The sequence below is a fragment of the Pleurodeles waltl genome, chromosome 4_1 (genome assembly GCF_031143425.1).
Source record: "Pleurodeles waltl isolate 20211129_DDA chromosome 4_1, aPleWal1.hap1.20221129, whole genome shotgun sequence".
NCBI classification, from domain to species: domain Eukaryota; kingdom Metazoa; phylum Chordata; class Amphibia; order Caudata; family Salamandridae; genus Pleurodeles; species Pleurodeles waltl.
In genome coordinates, this window is record NC_090442.1 from 480,281,123 (window position 1) to 480,297,606 (window position 16,484).

Genomic DNA, 16,484 nt, shown 5'->3' on the forward strand with positions numbered 1-16,484 from the left:
CAATGGTGTACTGAGTAGCTGCTTCATTTAGCCATTTAGACACCTGGCTGACTCATTAAGGCCCTTGTCTGAACGTCCTGACCTCCATATCCACCTAGGTATAATGTGAGACCAAGCTTTGATAGCTCTTGGGCACTGTTTTGTTAACCAAGAGATTTCAGCCATTAAGTTCTCAAACAAGGCTCTTCTGCCCACTGCTGCCAAGTCATTGCCTCCTATGCGAAGGAGGATGAGCGCAGGTGGCAGTAGCTGTATTCGCAAAAACTCTTTCCACGAGCTGACGAAAGAAAGGTCCAGGATGCAGGTGCGTCGGAGGTTGTCAGGGGTAGCCAGGCGAAAAACCAGGTAAGGTGAATGGGGCTGAGACCCTCTTTTTAACCCACCTGGCTGCCCTTGCCAACTGCCCAGGTGCCCCCATTACCCATCTGTCAGCCAATCAGGAAGTCTACGGGATGCCTGTGAAAATTTGAAATATGGTGCCCACAGTTGCCCCTGTCTTGGGGGCCAGCCATCAGTTGGCATTGCCCCTGGTCATTTTTTTCTTAAAACCTGTCTGGTCTCCTCTTGCCTTAATGTGAGCACTCTCACTTGCTTGCACCCAGCTACAACCACATACGTCAGGGGATTAGCTTGGTCAGTAAGACTGGAGGGGTATGAGCTTCAGATTTCTCGACAATTACTCTGACATATGATGTTGAAGTACATTTTATGACAAGCAGGGCACATGAGAGGGGCTTAAGAGGAATGGAAAATGAGAGGTATGCATACTGTAGAAGAACTAAGTGAGAGAAGCACAATATTTTGTAAACTAATAAACGTTTTTTAGGGCTTTCAAAACAGAAATGCGAGAGAGTGTGTGTTTTTTGTCAGTGTGTGTGTATAAATGCCAAGTGAACTACCACTGACACCTCACCTTTCCGACTGAAACATACTGTACTCAAATATTCTTTAGAAAATACATTTATTAGGGGGGGTTTGTAAAACCCCTAACATCCCCCGGAAGCTACGTTCCTGTATATAATAAACTTAATTATTCCGTAACCAGCTGTTAAACCATGCTTATTTTGTTCTGAGGGAGAGTGGTGGGTTTTCATTCTGAGCGCCAAAGGGAATGCTTTGACAGGCATGCACTCTTTAACTTTAAAATAGTGATGCAGTGGACATACGGCCCCCAACTGGAGTCCAGTGGGTGCGCCTCCCTGCAATCACACACTCGTCAAGGGACCCGTGCCTCCCAACAGCCCACCGGACTCCAGTTTGGGAGTTGGCTAGTGATAACTCAGCAACCCTGAGAATGTGTACTGAAAAGACAGGGACACAGGTGTACCTAGAGGCATATTTGGCTACATTTTGAATACACTACAGGTAGGGTATGAAACTTGATTTAAAGGGGATATAGGATCCTGAGGAAGGCCGAATGACCCTTAGGAGAGAGGAAAACAGGCGAAACATGTTGACCTTTCAATGGCTATGACCTTTGTATGGCCATTTGGGGTGTGAGGGTAAATGTATCCCCCTTTAATCACCCCGTCTTTTAATATTCTTTTAATCCTATCCGGGGGATCTTGAAATTAAGATTGAGTATGGTACCAACTGAGATAGTTTTAAACCATGTGAAACGGGGCTTTGTGTGTGTTTAGATCCCCGTTTGTTGGTCTTTGTTATGTGTTTTCCCTCCCTCTGCTCCATTTCTCACGTTGGTTCTCGTGGGAATGTGTTGGCATCGCCCTATGATGAAGCATGCCACTATTAGTGGGTGAGGGCAGTTTTTCCTAAACTGATAGTTTGCTTTTTGAGCTGGTGGGACAACGTTGGGGGTTCCCACTCCTTATCCTTGTCCTGTGTGTGTTAATGTTTATTTAGAGGGAGGTCGTACAAGGATATTTATCCTCTCACCCCTTTGGTGTGTGTTTTCTGCACATTTTTATAGCCAAAAAGGAACTGAGCTTGTGACCCCCCACCTTCCATATGACATTATTGTTGATGAAGGTATATATAGGTACCGGTAACAGGGGTGTGGTTAGAAACATGAACCTATTGCTAGGGGAAGATGCTGAATGACTGGGTTCTGACGGCCACCCTATAAAACATAAGGTATGCCGGGAAGCTCTACATAGCTTGGGAATATTGAGATTTAATAAATCAATGGAGATCCATACGTTAAATGGCTGACATTATCCTTCCTTTGGATAGGGAATATATTATTAAGTTAGGGATGTGGGATAATAGGTTGTATGTAGAAATATCGGCTGCAAAACATCCTGCTACCAGGTGCTATGGCCCAAATATTGAGGGCCAAAATATAGAGAAGGAAATTGCTTACAGGTGAGTATAGAGATTTACTACTATCAATTCTACATCTACACACATTGAAAATGTATATATTGGAATGTTCATAAATGTGAAGTTAAGCACATTAAACACATATTCAGGTATATACTTTGCTTCACAATATTTTGGTCCTCGATATTTTGTCCATGATATTCTGGAAGCACAATATTCTGGAGTTGATATTAATATGGCATGCCAAAACGAAAAATGATTGGGGCGTAGCTAATATTTGCACTGAATTACATATTATCTGCTGATTTATGATCATTTGGATACATATGATTTGTAGGCAAATACTTCAAAATAATTAGTGAGCTGATAATAAAATAGCAACCATTTTGTGCGCATACTGAATTGGGGTTCAAGGATGGGGCTCACTTTGTCATTATCTTTGGCTAAGAGATTCGCTGACTAGTTTGTGGTCTAGTTCCTTACACTGCCTATGTACTAGACAACAACTCAGTAGAGGAGAGGAGTGAGAAAACTGCCAGTTCCCCTTTTCTCACAAAAAAGGCAGATTCTCTTTTTGGGTTAAGGGGATCCTCCATGTGTCACCTCAATAATGCTGGGAAAAACACAACACAGAGGTCCTGGTGCAATGTTTGCCTTCTCCTACTGCCATTGAATTCATGACCTCTGAGAGCAGTGGTATCAAGGCAGTGCTAGGGATATTTAATTCATGTGAGAAAGCTAGGGAAAGAGGGTTGGAAACTGTGACTTATGGATTACACATACATTTCTGCAGTTGATGTGTTACCCACTGAGGCATCTCCCTGGGATAATAATTGGTAACCTAGAGAAAGTGGCCAACAAATTGCAAGATGCTTTCTGTAGCTGGACTCTGGTGGCTGTTGCCTGTTGGCTGTTGGAATTTCTTTTGGGAGTGACCACCAGACTGTTCATACCATTTCCTCCTAATGGCGCCTCGAGTTTGCTTAGAATGGGCCATATGATAGAAAGCATCTGCCAGGTTAATGCTTCAGGATGCCATGAAGGAAAAATTAAGTGCCTCTTGACATAAAAGTTGGAAGGTGATGCTAAGACGCAAAGTAATACCTGGAGCCAGTTTGGGGAGAGCATCTGTAGAAGAAAGCTCTGGCCCGCCCTAATCACACACACTTATCATTGTTTGGGGCATTGGGGATATGACTGGTGGAGCATCCAAAAATGTGAACATAGCAGGGAATTGATTGGCAAAAAGGAGAATAAATAGAGTCCAGCTGCTGTGCTCAGGGTGTGAAGGATTCTCATTGACCAGTGGCAGAACCCACAAAGCAGTGTGGTGAAGATGACTTCAGTGCTTCAGGACTGGGACATTTGTTTGTCAGTTTTCCACTTCATCTATGATACGAACTGGAATTAATACATACAAAGAGAGAAGCATCAGCCAGATTAATGCTTCCACAAGCCATAAAGAAAAAATGAAGTGTGCAACACTAAAATGACAATAAGAAAGAAAACAGAAAAGGTGATGAGCAGCACTCAGCCCAAAGTGAGCAGAACACCAGATCCACAAAAACTCTATTGTCTCTAAAAAGGGACTGTATGAAGGCAAGTACACTTAGGCTCATCTGATTTTAGAGAGCAAAGGAAACAGGTACTTTGCATATTCTGACTTACTGTTGAATACCCCATATCATGTGTTCTCTAAAGTAAATGATATTCACATTCTATGGTTCTTTCTGTGTTTAATACCTGAAACAACATAAATAGGGGAGATTTGATTTAACATTACAGCTAAAGGTGTGGTGAGGACACCATGCATGTCAATATCATTACTCACTTTGCTGTTTCTCACTTACCGAATACAACCATGGATGAGGAAGAACTGCCTGGGTTTGTAATTCAATGTGTTTCACATATCTATCTATCTATCTATCTATCTATCTATCTATCTATCTATCTATCTATCTATCTATCTTCACTGAAAAAAAAGTTACAGTTAAGTTCTGAATTTACTCGCACAAAACCATAGAAATTCAGCAAAAAATTGAGTTATTTCAAGTAACTATAACTCACGCCCCTACCACACACAGTTTTTTATTCAATAATTTGACTGCTAATGTATCACTTAAGACAGCAGCTGAACCCACTGCAGTATACGTTTTGAAAATTTCGTGAAGATTCGTCAAGCAGCGCGATGGAAACTAAGATGTATGACCATTTCATTTTGTGAACCTCTAATAGTGATTCATTGCAAATCACAATTAGAGACTCACAAAATGAAATGTAGAAATGTGTCTCAGACACAATTAGCGATTCCTAATGGGGATGCAAATGACCTACCTCATTAATATTCACGAGGTAGGTCGCAATTTGTGACCCCATTGGGAATGGCCTTACTCACAGGAATGGTGGCCTGCTGGGCTCAGCAGACCACCATGTCTGTGACTGGTTTTCAATAAAGCAGTTTTTTTCAATGCAGCCCATTTTCCTTTAAGGAAAACGAGATGCATTTCAAAAAGAAAAATGAAACGTTTTTTTTCATTTTTTCAGAGTAGGCAGTGGTCCGTATATACATATATATATATTTTATCCAAATGGTCAGAGTCATTTTCTTAAAGGCTCACTCAGCTGCCGGTACCGGTAACAAAGGAGACCACCCTCGGAAGATATTTTGTGTCCAAAAAGTGATTCACCGCACTCCAAAGTTCCTTTAGGAAGATTTATTGATAAGAATAGCAACCACCAATGCGTTTCAACTCCACTTGAGTCTTGCTCACGGTAAATTTGTTTTTTCATACTACCCTTAAATAGTGTGATGTCATTGTTACCGCCCCATTGCTTTCAGGTGATGGTAGTTTGACATTATACAAAAGCATTTATGAAAGTGAAATTCAAAAAGTAAAATAAAAAATATCACTCAAATTAGAATCCTAAAGTTGAAAGAATGTCCTATAAAAAATAAAATGACATCACAATAATTACTTCTATTTAAATGAGACTTATAACCAACGTTATTTTCTCCATTTTAAATATGTTGCCTCCATTTTTGCAATCGCTAAATTTTCATCATGAGAATGTTATACATATTTTTATATATATGTATTTCTTTTTATATTCTTACCATTTTTCATTTTTTGAGGATAGGATTATCACCGATTATGTCTTACTCTATTATCAAACCATGTATTGCTCATGATGTTATCTCATATAAATAGAAAAATATAGATCATTTCAGATCTTTCATTGCTGCTTATCACATATTACAACAATTATTAATCATTAAATGTCGGCTAAGTGCCTTTACAGAATAAATTTCAACATCACCTCAACAAGGAAACTGATTATTTAAACATAATAACTATCAATCCTTCATATCAGATTCAGTCATATCTGTCCTTACATTATATTAAGTGTTATATTATCCATATCCTCCCCATTCAAACAATAATTTTATTCCATAATGATTATTTTTCTACTGATAGAAAACTTAGCAATTGCTCACAAATGATCCAATAATTTTTGATAATCATTCAGTTCAATATTGTACTAATCCCCTCAACTATTCATTGTTGGTATAGTTGGTTCATTATAAATGTACAGAAAGTTCTCCATCCATTCTTTCAACTTTAGGATTCTAATTTGAGTGATATTTTTTATTTTACTTTTTAAATTTCACTTTCATATATGCGTTTGTATAATGTCAAACTACCATAACCAGAATGCAATGGGGCGGTAACAATGACATCACTCTATTTAAGGGTGGTATGAAAAAAACTCATTTTCTGTGTGCAAGACTCAAGTGCAGTTGAAACGCGTTGGTGGTTGCTATTCTTCCCAATAAATCTGCCTAAAGGAACTTTGGAGTGCGGTAAATTACTTTTTTGGACACAAAAACAAACAAAAAAAAAATATATATATATATATATGTAAAAATACATTTTTTAAACTAAACACCCCTCAAGGAGCAAATAGGAGCACTTACTGGTGTCTTTCCTCTGATATATTTGCGCCAACAAACGAGTTTCAGCGTAGTCGCCTTTCTCAATGTTGGTCACGTAAATTGACACCACATGACAGGTCTTTAAGGGCAAAGGCACAAGTTATAGCTACTTTCGGGCTCAAGTTATAGTTACTTGATATAACTCTAACTAGAAGTGATGATTTTCTACGGTTTGGTACATTTAAAATGTGAGCCTAACTATAACGTCCCTGTAACCTTTGTTTTTTTTAGGCCTGGGCGGAGTTCATGGAAAAGCTGCGCACACAGGACAGGCTGGTGCGCAAAAGGCCTGAAACAGCAGCTTTCTTTCACTGCCTACTGCCCTGGACTGAATTCAGGTCAGGGCCACAGGCAGTGAAAGCTGCCAGGCCTGTTGTGCACCGACCTGCCCCGTGTGCACAACACAATGGAGAGGCGGGTGCAGAAGAGGCCTCTAACAGCAGCTTTCACTGAATACGGCCCTGGCCTGAATTCAGGCCAGGGTCGTAGGAAGTGAAAGCTGCATTTTCAGTCCTTGTTTGTGCACCAATGTGCCCAAACAATGACCAAAAGAAAAGAAGAGGAGAGTAGAGGACTTACCTGGGTCTTCCAGGGGGTCTTCCTCTTCAGCGGCTGCCTCCCATCTCTGCTCCAGTGCGCACTCACAGCGCAAGCGCAGATTGTCTGCGCTTATGCGGTGCAGCCCAACTGGGATGCAGCACATACCAGATGAGCTCTGCTCCGCTGCGGGGCTCACAACCGTTTTTTTTACAACTCCGCTGTTAGAAATGGGGTTTACAGTTGGCAGAGGTATACACCTTTGTCCAAATAGTGATCACAATCCTAGTAAGGGTAAGTCACACACAATCCAAATTATCCTGTGCCCACCCTATGGTAGCTTGGCACTGAATAGTCAGGATGAACTTAGAAGGCAATTTGTAAAGTATTTGTGCAATAAATCATAGAGTAACCAATTGAAAGCACCACAAAAATACACCACACAGATTTAGAAAAATATAGGATATTTATCTGGTTAAATTAAGGTCAAAACGATAAAGATTCAATAATCACAAGTTGAGATACCAACTTTTACAATATAAAAAAGAGTCTTAAATTGTAGAAATCAACAGTCGTCTCTTGATTGCACAAAGTACCTGGTTTGCTTATAAATTACCATGCACGAAGACCACAGAGGAGGAGATGTGTGGAAAAATAAGGTGGGCGTTGGATTTTTCGATGTGGCACAGACGATGCGTCATTTCTTTCCACGCTGCAAGGGGCTTTGCTTTGATTTCTGACACACAGTCTTGGTTCCTCACTGCGATGCAGGGATCTTTGGACGCCCAGGGATGATGCAGGAAAAATCCTGGGCGTGAGTGGAAGAAGTCACAGGCATTGCGTCGATCTGGAAGGTGATGCATCGAATTTTCTGTCGCATGGCAGGCGCTGTGTTGATTCTTCATTCAGGAAGTCGGGCTGCGTCAATCCGGCTCAGCTGTACGTTGCTCCGGTAGGGCCATGTGTTGAATTTCCGGTTGCAACACAAGCTCTGCATCGATCTTCGCTCAGGAAGTCGGGCTGCGTCATTCCGGTTCAGCTGTGCAGCAATTTTCTCATCATAGGGCAGGTGTGCGTCATTTCTGGCAGGCTGTGCATTGATTTTCGGCACACAAGGAGTTTCCCTAAAGAGATTAAATCTTTTTGGCACTGACACGTCAGAAAACAGTAGGCAAGCTCAATCCAAGCCCTTGGAGAGCACTTCTCAGCAAAGTCAGAGGGCAGCAGGCCAGCAGGACAACAGTAGGGCAGCAGTCCTTCACAGTCCAGGTGCGTTCTTTGGGCAGCCAGACAGTTCCTCTTGACAGGTTGCAGGTTCAGGTCCAGAAGTGTCTGAGTTGGTGGGGTCAGAGACCCAGTTTATATCCCCAAACATGCCTTTGAAGTGAAGGAGACTTCAAAGAGTGGTTTTAAAGTACATAAGGTCCCCTTTCAGTACAGGTCTGTCTGCCAGGGTCCCAGTAGGGGGTTTGGCAGTCCATTGTATGAGGGCAGGCCACTAGCCTTTGAAATTTAAGTGTCTGGCCTTCCAACCTCCCAGCCCAGGAAGACCCATTCAGTATGCAGTTGAGTGCAGGTGTGACTGAGTATCCTGTGTCTGTGGTTGTCGGGTGAAATGCACAAGGGTCCTGTCAACCAGCCCAGCCCAGACGTGGATTGGAGACAGGCTGTAAGCCAGAGATTGGTTTTAAGTGCAGAGAACTGCTCACTTTCTAAAAGGGGCATTTCTAAAATAGTAATATAAAATCCAACTTCACCAATAAGCAGGACTTTGTATTACCATTCTGGCCATACTAAATATGGCCTGCTTATCCCTTTCTGATCAGGATCTACCACTCAGACAGTATATGAGGGTAGCCCTAATGCTATCATATGAAAGGAGCATGCCTCACAGTAGTGGATAACCAATTTAGGAGTTTTCTACCAGCAGATATGAACCACACATGCACATGTTGCCTTTTAACTACATAGCACCCCGCACTGTGGGTTACCTAGGGCCTACCTTAGGTGTGACATATGTAGGAAAAGGTGAGTTTAAGGCTTGGAAAGTACTTTTAAATGCCAAGTCTAAGTGGCTGTGAAACTGCATACACAGGCCTTGCAATGGCAGGCCTGAGACATGGTTAAGGGGCTACTTATGTGGGTGGCATAACCAGTGCTGCAGGCCAACTAGTAACATTCAATCTACAGGCCTTGGGTACACATAGTGCACTTTACTAGGGACTTACAAGTAGATCAGATGAGCCAATTGGGTACGATCCAATGTTGCCATGTTTAAGGGGGTGGGCATATACACTTTAGCACTGGCCAGCAGTGGTAAAGTGCGCAGAGTCCTAAAACCAGCAAAAACAGTGTCAGAAAAGTGGAGAGGGGCAGGCAAAAAGTTGGGGGATGACCACCCTAAGCTGTCAGGTCTAACATCCATGCTCCAAGCGGAGCGTGGAGTTGCGAAAACTCCGTTAGCTCTGCCAGCGGAGTGGAGTATGCACACCCCTAGTCTTTTTAAGTGAATATCTATGTTTAAAAAAAAAAAGAATCAATTTCGGAACTATAACGTCACTGCAACCTGTGGTTTTTACAGTCAATGTCTATGGTTCATTTAACGTATAGTATAGTAAATTCATTAATCCAACCGCCGCTGCCAAAGGCTGTGCGTGTCATCGGTTGGCCACAGTGAGTGGGTGCATGGTGGTGTCAGTGGGCCTGTGAGTGGGTGTGTGAGAGTCAGATTGGGTCTGTGAGTGGGTGCATGAGTGTCTGAGTGGGTCTTTGAGTGGGTGCATGAGGATCTGACTGGGGCTGTGAGTGGGTGTGTGAGGGTCTGACTGGGGGTGTGTGTGTGTGTGCACGAGGGTCTGAGTGGATGTGTGAGTGGGAGAAAGAGATTGAAGAGAGAGAGAAAAAGAGAGTGAAATGGAGAAAGATGGAGAGTTTTTTAGGCTTTGAAATATGATATACTTTGAATGAGATATGTCTGCACAAATTGAAAACAAAATTGTATTTGTCAATTAAAAATAGTAAGGTCACCTCTCAAACTTTGTAGTTAAAAAAAAAGTAAAGGAGAGAAATTACTAGGGATACACCTAGAATTGAACCCTCAACTCTCGGGGTGAAAGTCTGTGACATTCACCATTACCCTACACTTTTTACCCCTTTGTTTTGATTTTCGTGCCGTTTATGGGTTATCTGGGACCGCTGGGGGAGCATCAAGGCCTTCCCCATGGTCCTTGCCAATTTTTTTTTTTTTTAGCCCTTTACAGGCTATGTGGGACCGAAAGGGGAGCCTCAAGGCCCCCGCGGTCCCAGCCAGCTCCCACCACCTGCGTGAGTCAGCATTCCTCCAGCAAGGAGGCAGCTGCCTTTCATAGCAGCTACCTGCTTGCTGGAGCAATCTTTTCCATCTGCGTGCAGGAAAGACATATGAAAACTTACTGTCTGACAGTGGGACCTGCTTGATAGGTCCTGCTGCCAGAAAGTGGAGTGTTTGCTGTGACTTAGCTGCAGCTGCCAAATTTGCAGCCAAGTCACAGCAAACAGCTATGTCCTGGAAGTGGGCACCGTGGGACACAGCAGGAGCCAGCGGGGGGTGTAATGGTCCCTAGAGCCATCAGTGGCTCTCCAAGGGAGGCATTGCAGCCTCCCTCCAATGTGGAAGTAGCCCTTGGAAGGTGGTGGTCCCCACGACTTGGGGTCCAAAAAGGACCCCCTTTCTATTTTTTTATTATTTGCTCTTGGGAGGTGGTGGTCCCAAGGGAAGTGGGGGGTGCACCCCCCCTCATATTAGTTATAAGCCCCAGGGAGATGGTAATCCCTGGTGTAGTGTGAAGGGGCCAGACGGCCCACTGCATTAAAATCTAGCCCACCCAGAGGCTTCTCAATAATGAAGGGCGGGGGCCTGCTGTTCATTTTTAAAAAATATTTTGCACCGGATTTGGGACCAGTCGTGATTCTACTGCAGGTATAAAAAAAAAAGTTTTTTAGCCCTGGGGGTTCTCTCTAGGACCCCACCACCAGAACTAAGGGGTCAGGGAAAGTCTACCCTAGCCCCTTTTCTTTATTTTTAACCTTTTTCTGGGAGTCGGCTGAAGCCAGGTCCCAACATGGCTGACAACACTTCCTTGTTGAAGTGTTGTCAGCCAATCAGATCTCAGCATAAGATCGTGAGGGGTCGCGATTCCTTTGCATCCCTATATATCCAAACCTAAATTTCCTTTAAATTCTCTAAAACTACTGAACTGATTTACACCAATTAACAAAAAGGCCCCTTTCAGGACCAAGAGCTACCTTTCTGCCAAAGTTGGTGTAATTCCATCCAGCGGTTTCGGCGCTGTCGCTGTTCAAAATCCCCTTGGGAAAATGAATGGAGAAATTTTGTTTTGGGACCCCCACTTGATGGATCACCCGGAAACTTTCCAGACAGTAACTGAAGTGACGTCCATTGTTTTTTAAAAAAAAATTGTGAAGATTCATCAAATGGTGCCACCAAAGTTATTAGCAAAACAAAAACACACTTTTTCTATAGAAACTAGGTCCTAACTATGACTACTTAGTGGCAACTGCCACTAGGTTATATATATATATATATATATATATATATATATATATATATATAGTCTCAAGGGCCTTGTTGCCCCTTGAGTCCAAGCAGTAGTGGTGCACATGTGGGCAAGGCTACCCACGCACAATCTTCCTAGGTACAAAACAGTTTAACCCAGCGAAAATTACGTGCAATCCAGCCGTGTGCAGTTTATTTCCAAACTTTATTGCATGATCTGTATTATCATATAATCCAACAGCATACAGATGGTAACACCCCCAGATGTCTTGTTCACAGTGAATGGCTGTGGATTTGAATAGCATATATCACCAAGTGAAAAAGTGATAACCTAAACAAAGGACACAAAGGTCTCCTGATTGAGAACACACCATGGTGGCCATTTTGAAATTCCAAAATCACACTGTACAAATTCATTTCTTACTACAAAATAATCAAAGTACATATGTTTGGGAACCATTTCCATTCTTGAAAGGCAACAATTACTGGCCTGTGTACAAATGCGACAGATCGATTAAAAATAAAATAAAATACAATAAAGATATAATACAATAAAGATCAGGTGAATGGATTTCTTTTAAAGCACTGAATATACATGTTCATACTGACATCAGGATTTCAATGTTCAATACTGTAGGAAAGTGCCCCTTTTTGTTATGGTCACCCCCACTTTTTTGCCGGGTATTCCATGCAATTTTGACTGAAAGTGCCCTGGGTTCCTGCTAACCAAGTCCCCAGTGCCAGATACCTTTCCCTGAAACTGTACATTTGTTCCCAATTGGCAATATCTTTGGCCTCCCTATAAGTCCCTAGTAGTCAGTACCCTTGGTACCTAGGGCATGGGTACCAAAGAGGATCCTGGAGTGCTGCAGTGTGTATGGTGCCACCCTCAGAGACCCTTCATCTAGCATACCCAAACTGCCATTTCAGGCTGCGTGTCTCGGTGCAGCTAAATGCAAAAACATGACATGGCACACTGCCTATGCGCCATGTCCCGAATATTGCATACAATATATGTAAGCCACCCCTACCGCAGGCCTTACAGCCTTAAGGCAGGCTGCATTATATTACATGTGAGGACACATCCATGTGAGCCGATATGTCACTGCTATGTCTTTGTCGATTCTTAGACATGGTGACTGAGGAGGGAAGCCATTTTAAGTACATGTGCTGGACACTGGTCAATACGATTTCCCCAACTACATGACGGCTTCACTGAAAATAGGGATGTTTGGTATCAAACATCTTATATTGATAAACCCTCACTGATGCCAATGATGGATTTATCCATACATGCACCCAGAGGCCACCTTAGAGGTGCCCCTGAAAACTACCAACTACCTGTGTGGGGAATGACCAGTTTTAGCCAGTCTGCAACCACAAGACATGAGGTTGATCTCCGAGGGTGAGGACCTGTGCTCTCGGACAGTCAGTCACAAAGCCTGTTCTAGGAAAGGTGTTTTACATAGACTACCCAACAGGATGTCTTGTAAATCTGCATTCCAAAGCAGGGGGCTTCCAAAGGGCCCACTGCTCTTAATATGCAGATCTGACTTCACTCACAGGAGAGATGGCGACCCCTGCCCCAGGGCCCATTTGCCACCTGGACAGATGGGAAATTCTGAATTCAAGGTGGTGTGCCCACACCCTCACGTCAGTCCCACCCAGGAAATCAGACTCCTGTCAACCTAAGAAGAAGGACACTGAAGAGCCGAATAGGAAAGGAAGAAGCAACTGACTTGGAACCAGCCCTGCCGGGCCTGTCTGCTGCTCTTTTGCCTTCAACAAAGATCTAGGAACTCCCATAGAGCAGCGGAACTGCTTCCCTGCATTTTTGAAGGCACTCCAAGACAAACTGCGAGGACTCAGGACCGTCAGAAACCCAGCACCTGGAAGCCCCAGTGCACCTGTGCCACACAGCTTGAGTTAAAGGGGACCAAAAGCACCAACGTGGCCTGCCTGCCCTCAAGAGGTAAAGCCACTGTGGACTTGCCCACTGTGGACTCCCAAGACTTCGCCTGCCACCTGTGAACGCAGGCTCCCTAAACCACGAGGCCTCCAGTGGAGAAAACCTGATGCCTCAAAGCACCTCTGCACCCATCGCCCCTGGCCCATGGAGAGGAGTACCTGAGGTGCCTCCACACCCCCCGGATATCTCCAGAGCAGTACCTCCTAGTTGGTTCCTCCCACCTGGATCCCCAGTCCTCACCTGCAGCATTTTTTCACCCAGACCAGTCTCCCCAAAGCAACATTGGGCACCCAACGCCATACTGCACCTATGCCACCTAGTCACTGCAGAGCTGCCCGGTGTGACCTGTTGGTGTGGTCCTGACTCGTGCTCAGTACTTATCTCAAGTCCAGGAGTTTGGTCTTGTAAGTTGCTGTATCATAACTGAATGCAGTACTTCTTTTTCTCGTCAAAGGGTAACATTGTCGCTTCTGACAAATGTACTAAATATGGACTTTCCAAAGCTCCAAAGAATCTCCTTGTAAAAACGTACTTACCTGATCGTAATGATTCTGGTGCCAAAACATAAATAAAAATACTTGTTATTTTTGTAAATTGGTCTGGATCTCCTTCTTGAGTTTTGTGTCTCATTTATTGACTGTGTGTATTTGCAGCCTAAGAGTTCTCGACTACACTACCCTCTAAAAGAGCACTTTGGGGTTCCTAGAGCAAAACCTTGTCCAATAGTAAGGGATTCCCTGGACTCTTTGCACAATAAATTGCATTTTGATATATCATATAAAGAGCCTGCTTCCTACAATGCCTGAAGCATTAGACAATTTTATCAATTGTTGTAGAGGTAGTTAAGTAACCTAAAACATCCTTATAACAGTAGTAAATATCAACCCTACTATATCTATAGAAACAAGAACCACGTTATAAAAGTAAACCTAACAGTGGAAATCAGAACCATGTGTAAATGCAATCAATATTGTTAATAAAAGCATTTAAATGTTTACCAAAATTCATAGTCATCTATATACGTTAAAAAGCAGACACTGAAGGTAATACCGTGCAATTACTACCTAAAAACTTTGAGAAATTCCTTGGAGTTCCTTGGGCTGTGGAATTCCGTATGTTGCGCTGCTCACGCTGATTTTTAGCACTGGCAGCGTGCCCCGGGCAGTGCAATAAGAGCTAACGGCATAACACGGCACGCCAGAGGGCACTACTTCTTTCTGCTCCTTAAGTAGATTTTCTACCAAAGTGGCAGCTTTTTCAATGCAAGCGGCGCTTTCCTCAATGTGAGCGGTAGCAACCTGCCACCACCACCTATGATGAGAAATCCTGGCGGGAGGTGATCTAGGGCTCAATTTTTTATCTCTCTTGCGCTCGAGTTGCTTGTTAGAAAAAACTCTGTCATGGGTTGTTGGCAGAATTTTGTTCTGAACTCCACTCTCCAAGTGGCGCTGGAGGAGCAAAGTTTACTACCCACCCCTAGCAATTACCATGAGGGAGACTCAGGTAGTGGGACTCCCACACAATAAGGGTCTAAAACCAGGTGATCAAAAAGAAAATAATTCTGGTGTACTAAATGGGCAGGACCAGTTTGCAATAGTGGCCCTTTTTGTATGCATTCATGATTTCGATCCCTCCACTATGGGCCTAAAGAGGATTAAATCCAGTTTTTGACAAACCTGACAGAAAGCCCTACAATGAGTGCTGAAAACAGGCTTGAAAAGGAGAAACTGCTTGCCAGATGGAGGGTAGTGTGGAACTGCCAACCACAGGGAGTATCTGCACTGTAGAGTTATCAATGCAACTGCCCGTGAATAGTAGATTGTGAATGATCCTTCAATGTAACCGTACTAGAGTGGCTGTGGCTGCCTCAAAGGAAGAGGCCAATTCTGTGTGCATTGGGGTGCTGGAAGTATATTCCTGTAGAAGGATGACATCTAGAAGTGGAACCCACTGACAAAGAATTGAGATCAATACTGGATGAAGCACAGAGAGAGGACCAGGTTTACAGGATTTTTGTAGTGAACCCATTCTATAACTGATCACCAGAACGTGCCATTGGTTGCCTCCAATAAGGCTTTGAGAGTGCTCGATTCTTCCTTCTGAAATGGAGGTCATCAGTGGGATTGTTAGTGGTGGTCAAGAGCGAGAGCTATCTTCACACAATGTAAAAATCCACCCAGCAGCTGTGAAAATATTTGGAATAAAATCCCCATTACATATGAGCCATGGTCTGGTAGGAATGTCCCTTAAAGCTCTATGAGTGGCTCAGATGTGGGACCATTAGCCCACATTCCGTTCTTGCTGAGGTCTCCAGAAGTGTGTTGTATTGAAAATTCTTAATTACAGCTGTACAGGTTTTAGATGCATTGGCAGCTTGAAATCGCTCTACTGTATTCAGTAGTTTTGAAAGTATTGTTTTAAAGAAGAAATTGCACTCTATCCCTGTCAGGCCCATGAGTTCCAGTGTGGGTCCTGGATGCCTCTTTAATCCCCATTAGAACTCCTGTTCACACCCTACTTGTAGCCTGCCTCATGAGGATCAATTTGGGATGCTAGGTTGACTCTCCATTATTGTTTGGTCTTGTTGATCATCATTTGTTGGTCTCAAAGAAGAAGCAGGACCAGTGGATATTTTGCGGCAAGGGTTGCAAACAAAAGGCTGTAGTTCTCATGTAAGTTGTTTCTCTCATCACAGCACGGGCAGAGAGCCTTTCTGCATTGACCTCGACTGACAGCCACCTCACCTGTTTTAGATGCAAGCACGTACATTAAAATTGTGAGTATCTGGTTCTGTTGCTTCTTAAAGATTCCAAGACATAAACATACCAGATAATCTAACTACTTCTTCACATAGTGACAAATAGTTCCTCATGAATGATAATAATAATAAGGACAGGTGAATAACAATCTATGCAGCACAAAATAACCTTCTTAGACTAATCCAAAGCCAAACAAGGATTATAGTGATACTTTTAAATAGCGCCCTTTACCATTCACACAGATTTATACCATACAATGTGAATATCCTAACATAACTATACCTTTAGTATACTCACTGCTTGGTAACAAGCAAAGTTCTACTTAGTACAAACTACTTATCCAAAGAGTTCATGTGAGGTGCTGACATGGGGTGAAAAAGCAGCTGT